Source organism: Artemia franciscana, chromosome 11 (assembly GCF_032884065.1).
Source record: "Artemia franciscana chromosome 11, ASM3288406v1, whole genome shotgun sequence".
NCBI classification, from domain to species: Eukaryota; Metazoa; Arthropoda; class Branchiopoda; order Anostraca; family Artemiidae; genus Artemia; species Artemia franciscana.
In genome coordinates, this window is record NC_088873.1 from 9021595 (window position 1) to 9031639 (window position 10045).

At 37.5% G+C, this 10045-nt stretch overlaps 1 pseudogene; it reads left to right on the forward strand.

Annotated features, from left to right (window-relative positions):
• LOC136033347 (translocation protein SEC62-like) lies at positions 1–2788 on the forward strand (annotated as a pseudogene).
• Positions 2789–10045: the final 7257 nt, after the last annotated feature.

Genomic DNA, 10045 nt, shown 5'->3' on the forward strand with positions numbered 1-10045 from the left:
ACTCAAAATTTTTACATGTCTCACCTACTTTATAAACCATCAAAAGTAATGACACAGATCGCAAAGTGGATGAAGAAGAATGTACCCATAAAGCAAACTAAGTTTCTTTACCATCAAGTAGGTTACTTTATTGGGTCGAAAGCAGTTGATGCTCTCGTGGAATCAAAATGGGCTCACGAGAAATAAGAGGGAGCAATTCCAACCTTTTCTAATAGAACTGCTGTTACTGATTACCTAGACCTCATGCTACGTTACAAGTTTTTTCATAGAGCAAAAAATAGCCGTCTCCAACGTTCATACAAAAAAAGAAAAGGAAAAAGGAAGATACAAAAGAAGAGACAAAAGTTAAAAAGGAGGGGGAAAAAGAGGATAACAAAGGATTGAAAAGGAGATTTAAAAGTATCAAAATTGAGGCAGAGGAAGAAGAAAAGAAGGGCGAAGACGCAGAAAGCAGTCAAGGAGAAGGAAAACCAAAATAAGGGTATGAGAAGAAAGAGGGAGGAAAAATCGAAACAAAGAAGAGGAATGTCCAATTAGATATGCATCTTGAGCAAATTTTCCTTGACTCTTCTGATGCCTACGCATGGATCTACGATCCCATCCTGCTGTGGTATTGGGTCACTAGAACCTTGGTAGTTTTAGCCAATATTGGATTTTGTCTTTTCCACCTTGGTCACCTACGCTGAGGAAGGGAGTCTACTATCTTAGCTTAGCTGGTGCTGGTTTTTTATTGTTTATTCTTGGACTAGCCGTGTTGCGATTTATTTTGTTCTGCTTGATATGGATTGTAAGCTTAGGAAAACATCATTTCTGGTTACTACCGAATCTAACTAAAGACGTTAGATGTTTTGCCTCTTTTTGGCCACTTTACTAGTATGAATACAAAGGAAAGAGTAAAAGGTAAAGGTAAAGGATACGGCATTAGACCTTACAGTCCCTACCGGCGGTGCTGATCTCCGTTTCTTGGCCCTTCAGCCAGGAAGTGCAATGGGGGGTTGGGGGCCAGCCATCCTGTGCTTTCACACACCCTTCCTGTTTACCTTCCCCAGAGTTCTCCAGGTACCCATTTAGAGCTGGGTCGACTCTGGCTAAGCTTACAGAGTCACGCCACTGACCCCCGTCCCAACCGAAGAATTGGGTACACTGGGATTCGAACCCGCGTCCTCTCAGACAAAGGATCCCGAATCCAGCGCACCAACCAACTCGGCCAGGAAAGAGTAAAAAGGAAAGAGTAAGAGCACGTCAAAAAAGAAAAAGAAGAAAGCAAAGGATTCTGATACAAAAGATGAGAACGATGATGCAGCGGTGAGAGAAGAGGACAAAAATATCAAGGAATCAAAGCAAAATGCGGGAATAAAAAAAGTCAGTGGAAGATATAAAACTGAGTAATAAAAATGATTGAGACCGATCAGAAACCGATTCTGAGGGAAGTAGTCATAATTCACAAATTGGCAATGACTTTGAAATTGTTGACAAAAAAGAGGGAGTCGAAGTCGAATGACCTCCAATCAGATTCTTTATTCCAAATGAAATAATATGATGTCATTAATATTTCTTTTTTTTGTTTTTCTGTTTTTTTCTGGGTTTTCTTTTCTTTTTCTCTTTTTATTTACTTTTTTTTCATTTTTTCTTTTCTTTTTATTTTTTTGTTATCTTTTTTTAGCACAGACGTACAAACAGACAAACAAACAGTGTAAGAGATCGTCTTTCTCAAATACACTTATTATTTCTGCTAATGACAACATTCTAGGCACCCAGTAGGATTGAGTCTAATGTCCATGCAAAGCTAATTGAATTTCTAAAAGAATTTTAAGCGGCTTGATGTTAATTGCCGAGCCTTAAATATTGGAAAGTCATGTTTTCTCATTTTTTAAGAGTTTTATAGATTTGCTCTGGTTTAAATAAAATACACGTATTGAAGGGTTTCCTTAATAGACCTAGGGACCGATGGATTTGATTCCTAGGCATCTTCCCTTATGAAAATCTTTCTTTCAGGCATCATAATATAAAATAAGATCCTTAGAAAAAAGCCAGCGGGTAATGGTAACACGATATACAACTCCAAGCGAAGCTCCAAGAAAAAAATAAATCTTTAAATTATTAAAAAACCATGAAAAAGCACAATGAAGTCAACATTTTTAACCGACTAACTACAACAATAATAAAATTTAACTTCTAGGAATCTTAACCAGCGATCCCCTCAAAAATAATTATTGATGTTTATTCTCTATACGAAGAACTTTTAGAAATAATTCATAGCGCATGTGATCCCTTTGATGTCAGTTCAATTTACCAACACACCCTCCCACCCACTCGATTAAAACATCCATGCCGTTGCTCCGACAGCTCTCCACACTCGAAATGAAAGAGATTATCTTTCCTATATCTACACATAAGGCAAAAGTAGGGGCCGGCCGTCAACCTAAGCTTTCGCAAAAAATTTCGTCTCTTTAATGATCCAAACCATCCCCTCCCCCTTCACCAACAATAAATTTTTAATATGCTTTCGATTCAACCCAAATTCTAAAAAAAGCACATGCAACTAAAACTTTAGTTTAGGAGTAAAACCTCAAGGACATAGACTGGTCCCTTTGGACTTGTCACTCTTAGATTTCTTGGTCATTTAGGATTTGCTGGACCTCCCTCCAATCTGACACCCTCTCATCCTTTGGGCTTTTTACTTCAATTCAAATCTCGGACAGACCACAAAGGTCCGGCATTTTCTTGGTCAGATTTGGCCACGAGTCTTGTGTACCGTCCTTCAAACTGTCCAAATATGCTGACTTAAAAACCAGAACTCTAGGTAACTTAATTAAATTCTCCCAAAATTTCACTATTGTTAATGAATCTATTACCCCGTAATTTAAAAAGCCCAAAAATATCATTGGGATCCTTAGAAAACTTAAACACCTATTTCCTGGGTAAATTCTTGGTATCTTGCTGGGCAACCTAGTATAGTCTCATGTTTCATATTTTTCTATTATTTGGATGTCAACTTTTCCCTCGTCTTTGAAGCCACTCTTAAAAATTTTGGACAAAGCAAGGAGTCATATATAAGATATTAATCGACCCTTAGTTAAAGCGTTACTTCACTTGAAATTTCTTAATTTTCTGTCTTGTGCTTCTTTCACTTTTTCAAGTTACATGGTATGACGAAGGTGAGGTTTTTGGGATTACGTTCTGTTCTAGAGTGTTCACTTTGACGAAAAAATTGGCTTGATTGTGCTGCTGTTCATCATCTGTAACTTCATGATGATTACCATCCTCTTTCTATAATTTTTTTGTGGCGGGGAGGCCAAGATTTTCTTGTGAATACTCATGGGCGATATGTTGTTTGTCAAAAGGATGTTCGGTTGCTCTGCACTAGATCTTCTCAAGTGAAAGGGTCACACTTGAAGTGCAGGCTTGCAGTCAACTTACTAAACTGAAGATGAAGATAAACAGGGGTTGTTTAGAGCTTCTTGATGGTTCTCGGGTAATGACTCATTGCTTCCACATAATTGACCCGTTTTTAAAAGAAAAATGTTATGGCAGGGCGAATACCGGATCGACTGCCGCACGACTCCCATTCAAAGGCATCCTACGTTGAAAGTCTCGTGATATGGTATGTTTATGTTTAGGCTATTGGAGAAGGCTTCCAGTAATTTCATCTTTTTTACTGGGAATGGTTGTTTGTTCCAGATCCTGATGACCCGGGGTAAGAACATATGATGGTAAGAACTAGATCTTGCAGTCTTCTTCGTCATAGGCTCCAATTGCCGGCTCTGCGATCTTGTGTCGCTTTGGGGAGTTATTTGAACAAGCTTGTCTTTTGCGTTCCAAAAACTCTCATAACCTATCTTGAATAACCTATCTTGAAGAGTTTTTAAGTCTAAGATCGTTCTTCTTGTCTCAATTTTATGGAGAGTGAGCCTTCTTAGACCTTTGTCATAGGGAGATTTCTGAATCCTTGAAGTCCTTTTACAAAGCATTTCTGGGCTCGTTCTATTCTGTCAATATTCTCTTGGAGATATCGCGACCAGATGACAGTTGCGTATTCAAGCTCTGGTCTGACGTAGCTTGTGTATAATTTGATCTTTGAGTGAATTTCAAGGTATCGTAGGGAGTGAGTGAGTAGCCAGAGGGTATTTGATACCTTACGCACATCCAGGCCGATATACTTTTCTGGTTTGAGGTCCAAGCTCAGAATTACACCTAGGTACTTTTCATAGGTAGATTTCGTCAGGCAGATACCTTTGATTTTGTATGAGTATTTCGGATTTTGGCGGCCATAATGGACGACAGAGCATTTTGTTATATTGGGTGAAAGTTGCCATTCTTCGAGCTTCTCTGTCAGGGCGTCCAAGTCGCTTTAGATTTGTGATGATGCACTAGCTTCTCCAAGGAGCTTTTTATCGTCTGCAAACAGGCCGAAGTCGGTTTGGGAAATGGCATTTATGCAAATGTCTATGTACGTGACGAACAAGACTGGGCCGAGAAAACTACCTTGTGGGACGTCACTGGTTGCATATGTCAATGTGGATAGTTTATCTGCAACCTCGACTGCTATTTTTCTATCATTCAAGTATGCTGAGAGCCAATTTTTAGCTTTCCCTTTATTCCATAGACTTCTAGGCAGTGGATGAGTTTTCGCAAGGATAATCGGTCAAAGGCCTTAAGTAGATATATTAGGATAATATCCTTTGGAATCCCACGGTCCAGGACAGACTAGATGTAGTCGTGTATCACTACTAGTTGGGAAATGGTAGAACAATTTTTACGGAAGCCATGCTGATGATCTGAGATGAGGTTGTTCAATTCGAGGTACGAGTTTGTCTTTTCCACTATGACCCTTTCCATGATGTTCAGGAAAGGTGAAGTAAAGCTGATAGGGTGATAATTCTCCGGGTCACTCCGTTTCCCTTTCCCTTTCCTTCGAAACTAGGTGCTAAACGGGATAGCTTCCAGGAAATAGGAAACTTGCATTGCTCGAATGAGATTTGGAAAAGTGTTGCCAGAGATTCAAAAAGCTAGTCTTTCACTTCTTTCACGATAAAGGACGGGAATTTAATCAGGATTGAATGATTCTGACACTTTCATGCCCCTCATTACTCTTAGAACACTTCCTGGCGTAAAGCCCATGCTGTGGAGCTCGCTTCCAGGGTGTGAGTCTTGGATTTGAGGTAAAAAGCCATCATCAACAATGAACGTGCTGGCGAAAAACTTTACAAGAGCAATCGCCTTATCTAGGCTAGGGCTATGGACCACATCACTTCGATCTATTAGTGTCGGTAGTTTATGCTGCTCACCTAGCTTGTGTCTGCACAGGCTGTAGAAATCAGTATTTGTTATTATTTTCTGGATTACTTCCCGCTCGCAATCTTTGTTGTACTTTCTGATAGCTTTTCTACATTTGAGCTAAGTTTTTGAAACTTGGTGAGTCTACTTATGCCTCCAGATGCTTTGTAATCCCTATATGACTTCTTCCGATCCCTGGTGAGCTTTCCTTTAGGATTGGGAAGGAATATCCTTTTGCCAGTGTGTTTGTTGCTCCTGAATGGTGTGGTTTGAGTGACGGCTCGATGAAGTGTGCCATTGAAAACTTCCCAGGCGTCGGCAATTGGTAGGCTGTACACAGCGTTGTTCCAATCGGTATGCTGTAGTATTGGTAGGCTGTACAAAGCGTTGTTCCAATCGGTATGCTGTAGTGTTCCGTGTACAAGGTCTCCGCATATCACTATAGATTTAAATTTGTTACCGATCTTCTCCAGGTAGGCAGAAAATTCACGATCTGCTCTCTGTCCCTCTCTCGGCTTCTTATAAGTTGCTGTTGACCGGTACACGGTTACAATTTCCAGGCGAGAACCATCGTTAGAAGTTGGCATAACACATGTTATGGCGTCTATTGGGTCATTAGAGAATCTACTGTTCAAGTTCAAGTTCAAGCTCCTTTTATAATCAATATCCATCCAATTATAAAAAAAATATCTCAAAGGGTCTCAATGGCCCACTATTTGGGGAAAAAAACAACAAAACAAAACATAAATAACTATTAAATACATTCACACTTAAAATATATTTAGAGTCTACTCACCAATCCTCACCCGAGTACAACCGGTCTCCGCACCACCTTCTGGAAAAAAAATAATAATAATAATAAAAATATAGGCCTACATCGAGGATCCGACACTTACACGACCCGAATCTAAATAATTTAATTCAATATAAATAATTAAATAAATAAATTAAATCTTGATAACTAAACAATATAAATAACTGATCAATATTATAATTTAATTTATTTTTTTTAAATTAAAAAATTCTTCAACCGTTTCTTGAAGGAGCCTATGGTACAGGACCGTCGAATCCCAACAGGGTTGGAATTCCAGGCACGTCCAACAGCAACTATCAGACCAAAGTCCGAACGCACTGCAGGGGTGGATGGCACTAGCACATCATCCTTGTTTCTAGTTTCATAAGGACTGACATTTCGAACAATTCCAAGAAGCCCGGAAAAACTTGATGGAAGGTCTCCACGGAAATACTGAAATGCAATGAAAGAGAGGTGTAATGTATGAATATATTTAATCTTCAGAATTTCAACAGAAATATGGGTGGTAGATTGAAGGACCTTGCTGCTTTCAGTTGGAGATTATGTAAAGGTGTAAGAACAGATGGAAATGTTGACATCCACACTGACGAGCAGTAGCATAAATAAGGGTAAATAAGAGAGAAGTATAAGAGACGAAGGATAGAGAAAAGAAAGACTCGCTTCAGCTTCCGAATAATTCCAAGGCCTCGAGAAACCTTGAATCTCATTGACTGAATATGCCGTTTGAAAGATAGATTTTCATCTAGAAGTATCCCAAGGAATCGAATAAAACGGTCAGCTGGGCGGAATATGGATCCCTTAGATCTTTTAAGCTCTGTCACTGTAGGGCAGCTTTGGCCTATGAGGGAGACTATAAGAAGAAACGATTTTTTTACATTCAAAGCTAACAAATTTGCATCAAACCAACGATATATGTTTTCTGTCATCAATTGTAGCTTGAGGATAAGAGATGATTCATCAGGTGCTGCAGCCCCCAGGGTGGTGTCGTTGGCGAATGCAAAGAGTTCTTCATGTTGACCAGGCGTATCCAAGGCTCCAACCACAGCATCTCCTTTCTGGCACAAATGACCACAGAAATCAGATCGTGGGCTGCTAAATAGTCGATAGAGGTCGTTGACATATATGAGGAAAAGAATGGGCCAAGAACTGAGCCCTGTGGCACTCCATATTCAACTGGAACATTCTCATCAGAAGCTTCAACTGCAATGGATCGGCTAGTTAGGAATGAAGAAAACCATGACAGAGCTTCTCCACGAACGCCTTGATTTGACAACTTACCAATAAGTATCTCGTGTGTGAGGCTGTCAAAAGCTTTCTTCACATCAAGGAATATTGCCGCAAGAATAAGGCCGAAGTCTAATGACTGTCGTACAAAATGAAGAAGCATATTACATGCGTGTTCTGTTGAGCACGAGTTCTGTATCGCTCCACGAGTTCCCTGTGTTTTTACCGTGTTATCCTCCAAAAAACTTCATATTCCGGCATTCTAAATCTAGTTGATAGTATTTGGTGTATTTTTCATGTAACCACATTTCAAAAATGCAGATTGCTTCTTATCGAGAGTTTTTGTAGAGGAATGCTTGAAGCTCGCTGAACTTTCCAACTACATTTTGTGCGTCTGTTTACAGGAGTAAGGTTAAGACACGGGAAGCCTTCTAAAGTCCAAGGCACCAATTGTGCTTTGCTGAAGACAAATTTCAAGCACTATGATTTTTACTTATTCTTACATCACACGAACAATCACGTTGTTTTGGATGCCCAGCGATGACGTTGGACTCGAGATCTAAGTTTCTGTTACAACAGAAATATCAATTACTTATTGAATAAACTATTCCCGCTTTTTACAATCTATATCTATATATATATAAAATAAGTTGTCTGTCTGTGGATCTGTTTATCAGGTGACGTCATGTTTCTGTGTCGGCTGACGTCATGAAATTAGTTGTCGTCATTTTTGTTATGACGATGCTTAGTATATTGTAAAACGCATTAATTTGGTTAATAATATACCATTTAAAACACCAAAATGAACATGCTGGAGTAGTCACTCGGTGAGAGAGGGTGTCAGAACGGAGAATGAAGGTCCCAGGTTCAAATCCGGGTTAGGCTAAAAAAGGTAAAAAACTAAAAACTAAAAAAAAACTGAAAAAACTAAAAAAAGGCAAAAACTACAAAAAAACTAAAAACTAAAAAAAAATAAAAAAAATAAAAAAACTAAAAAAAGGTAAAAAACTAAAAAAACTAAAAACTAAAAAAAAAACTAAAAAAAAGGAAAAAACTGAAAAATAGAAGAGAAAAAACGAAAAAAACTAAAAAAGCTAAAAAAAGGTAAAAACCAATAAAAAACTAAAAAGAAAAAAAGGAAAAAAACTAAAAAAAATTTTCTTCTAAAAAACTAAAAAAAACTAAAAAAGGTAAAAACTAAAAGAACTAAAAAAGAAAAAAAACTAAAAAAAGGAAAAAAACTGAAAAATAGGAGAAAAAGAAAACTAAAAAAATAAAAATAAAAATAAAAAAACTAAAAAGATGAAAACTTCAAAAAAACTACAAAAAAAACTAAAAACTAATAAAAAAAATAAAAAAGCTAAAAAACTAAAAAAACTAAAAAAAGGTAAAAAACTAAAAAAACTAAAAACTAAAAAACTAAAACTAAAAACTAAAAAAAAGGAAAAACTGAAAAATAGAAGAGAAAAAACGAAAAAAAAACTATAAAAGCTAAAAAAAAAGGTAAAAACCAATAAAAAACTAAAAAGAAAAAAGGAAAAAACTAAAAAAAAATTTCATCTAAAAAACTAAAAAAACTAAAAAAGGTAAAAACTAAAAGAACTAAAAAAGAAACAAAAAAACTAAAAAAAGGAAAAAAACTGAAAAATAAAGGAGAAAAAGAAAACTAAAAAAATATAAATAAAAATAAAAAAACTAAAAAGATAAAAACTTCAAAAAAAAACTAAAAAGAAAAAAAAATAAAAACTAAAAAACCTAAAAAAAGGTCAAAACCAATAAAAAAAACTAAAAGGAAAAAAGGGAAAAAATTAAAAATTTATTTCATCATATACCAATTCAAAAACGGATGTATACCGGGATGACGACCGGGACACAGGGAATATAAATGACACAACTACAACGGGGACGCCGGGGGGCACAGGGGGATATAAATGACGACCGGGACACCGAGACACGAGGAATATAAATGACGCCCGGGACATTCAAAGAGAAATCACAGACTGGGACACCGGAACACAAATGACGACCGGGACACAGGGAATATAAATGACGACCGGGACACAGGGACAAAACTACAAAGGGGACGCCGGAGTGCACAGGGGGGTATATAAATGACGATGGTGACTCAGGGAATGGTCGATTAGCAATCACCATCAACAAAGCTCAAGGGCAATCATTAGAATCATGAGGTATAGATCTGAATACGGATTGTTTTCCCATGGACCATTATATGTTGCATGTTCAAGAGTCGGTAAACCTGACAATCTATTTATATGCACAGACAAAGAATGTTGTATATTCGAAAGTTTTACGTAGTTAAAAACATATATATATATCTTCTATATATATAAAAATAAGTTGTCTGTCTGTGGATCTGTGGATCAGGTGACGTCATGTTTCTGTGTCGGCTGACGTCATCAAATTAGTTGTAAGGTGACGTCATGTTTCTGTGTCGGCTGACGTCATGAAATTAGTTGCCGTCATTTTTGCTTTGACGGTGACGTCATTCAAGTTATATAAGACATATGTTCACGTAGAAATCTATTAATGTTTAAGTTTACAATGACTGATGAAGATGCTCAAAGAGTCTATGCCAAAAAACTTGCTGCTGATAGAGAAAGTCAGAAAAGAAAGCGTGCCGAGGAACTACCAGAGCAACGCGAAAGCAGACTTGCTGCTAAAAGAGAAAGTGAAAAAAGAAGGCGTGCCGAGGAATCAAAAGAACAGCAG